This window comes from Ranitomeya variabilis, unplaced genomic scaffold (assembly GCF_051348905.1).
Source record: "Ranitomeya variabilis isolate aRanVar5 unplaced genomic scaffold, aRanVar5.hap1 Scaffold_547, whole genome shotgun sequence".
NCBI lineage: Eukaryota > Metazoa > Chordata > Amphibia > Anura > Dendrobatidae > Ranitomeya > Ranitomeya variabilis.
This window is the reverse complement of record NW_027508184.1, coordinates 42,501-45,000: the sequence shown is the minus strand read 5'-3', so window position 1 is coordinate 45,000 and position 2,500 is coordinate 42,501.

Sequence of the window (2,500 nt, the reverse complement as noted above, 5' to 3'; positions counted from 1 at the left end):
GCGGAATCGATTTCCCAAAGTTCTACGGCTCCCGGAAGCCAAAAACAGCTCGCCGGAAAATTTCAAAGTCCCAAGGACTCTTTCTTGAAAATCAATCCGGGGGCCATGGAAGTGTCCTCGGTACAACCTCAGAGCTTTCCCCCGCCTGGAAGTCTGACAGCGGTCTGACGTTTTTCAAAGTTTTGAGCTCTCTGTTTGTTCTCAAAGTCACAAAATCGCTTTTTTTCAGTTTTCCACCCAGCAGACCCAAACTTCACCCCCACTTAGGTCACTGTCTAGGGGCGCCTTACGACATATTGACGCCCCTTTAGGGTGGAAGTAGGGGAAATGGGTGATTTTTACACAAAATCGGAAATTTCTCAAAATTTTTCTAAGTGTCAAGGACTCTTCCAGAAAATCTCCCCCAGGCTCCTGGAAGCGTCCCCGGTACACCTCTGGCGGCTGCCCCCGCCTGGAAGTCCGACACACGCCTGAAATTTTCAAAGTATGAAAATACGCATTTTCATCCAAAAATTCAACTTTCCCCCCGTGCACCGCAAACTTCACCCCCACTTAGGTCACTGCCTTGGGGTGCCTTACAACATATTGACGCCCCCCTGGGGTGGAAGTAGGGGAAATGTGACATTTTTCACAAAATCGAGATTTTCTCAAAATTTTTCTAAGTGTCAAGGACTCTTCCAGAAAATCTCCCCCAGGCTCCTGGAAGCGTCCCCGGTACACCTCTGGCGGCTGCCCCCGCCTGGAAGTCCGACACACGCCTGAAATTTTCAAAGTATGAAAATACGCATTTTCATCCAAAAATTCAACTTTCCCCCCGTGCACCGCAAACTTCACCCCCACTTAGGTCACTGCCTTGGGGTGCCTTACAACATATTGACGCCCCCCTGGGGTGGAAGTAGGGGAAATGTGACATTTTTCACAAAATCGAGATTTTCTCAAAATTTTTCTAAGTGTCAAGGACTCTTCCAGAAAATCTCCCCCAGGCTCCTGGAAGCGTCCCCGGTACACCTCTGGCGGCTGCCCCCGCCTGGAAGTCCGACACACGCCTGAAATTTTCAAAGTATGAAAATACGCATTTTCATCCAAAAATTCAACTTTCCCCCCGTGCACCGCAAACTTCACCCCCACTTAGGTCACTGCCTTGGGGTGCCTTACAACATATTGACGCCCCCCTGGGGTGGAAGTAGGGGAAATGTGACATTTTTTCACAAAATCGAGATTTTCTCAAAATATTTCTAAGTCCCAAGGACACTTTCAGAAAATCTTCCCCAGGCTCCTGGAAGCGTCCCCGGTACGCCTCCGGCGGCTGCCCCCGCCTGGAAGTCTGACACACGCCTGAAATTTTCAAAGTATGAAAATACGCATTTTCATCCAAAAATTCGACTTTCCGCCCGTGCACCGCAAAATTCACCCTCATTTAGGTCACTGCCCTGGGGTGCTTTACAACATATTGACGCCCCCCTGGGGTGGAAGTAGGGGAAATGTGACATTTTTCACAAAATCGGAAATTTCTCAAAATTTTTCTAAGTCCCAAGGACACTTTCAGAAAATCTTCCCCAGGCTCCTGGAAGCGTCCTCGGTACGCCTCCGGCGGCTGCCCCCGCCTGGAAGTCTGACACACGCCTGAAATTTTCAAAGTATGAAAATAATGCATTTTCATCCAAAATTCGACTTTCCGCCCGTGCCCCGCAAACTTTACCCACAGTTAGGTCACTGTCCTGGGGTACCTCACAACATATTGACGCCCCCCTGGGGTGGAAGTAGGGGAAATGTGACATTTTTTCACAAAATCGAGATTTTCTCAAAATATTTCTAAGTCCCAAGGACACTTTCAGAAAATCTTCCCCAGGCTCCTGGAAGCGTCCTCGGTACGCCTCCAGCGGCTGCCCCCGCCTGGAAGTCTGACACACGCCTGGAATTTTCAAAGTATGAAAATAATGCATTTTCATCCAAAATTCGACTTTCCGCCCGTGCCCCGCAAACTTTACCCACAGTTAGGTCACTGTCCTGGGGTACCTCACAACATATTGACGCCCCCCTGTGGTGGAAGTAGGGGAAATGTGACATTTTTCACAAAATCGAGATTTTCTCAAAATATTTCTAAGTCCCAAGGACACTTTCATGAAATCTTCCCCAGGCTCCTGGAAGCGTCCCCGGTACGCCTCTGGCGGCTGCCCCCGCCTGGAAGTCCGACACACGCCTGAAATTTTCAAAGTATGAAAATACGCATTTTCATCCAAAAATTCAACTTTCCCCCCGTGCACCGCAAACTTCACCCGCATTTAGGTCACTGCCCTGGGGTGCTTTACAACATATTGACGCCCCCCTGTGGTGGAAGTAGGGGAAATGTGACATTTTTTCACAAAATCGAGATTTTCTCAAAATATTTCTAAGTCCCAAGGACACTTTCAGAAAATCTTCCCCAGGCTCCTGGAAGCGTCCCCGGTACGCCTCTGGCGGCTGCCCCCGCCTGGAAGTCCGACACACGCCTGAAATTTTC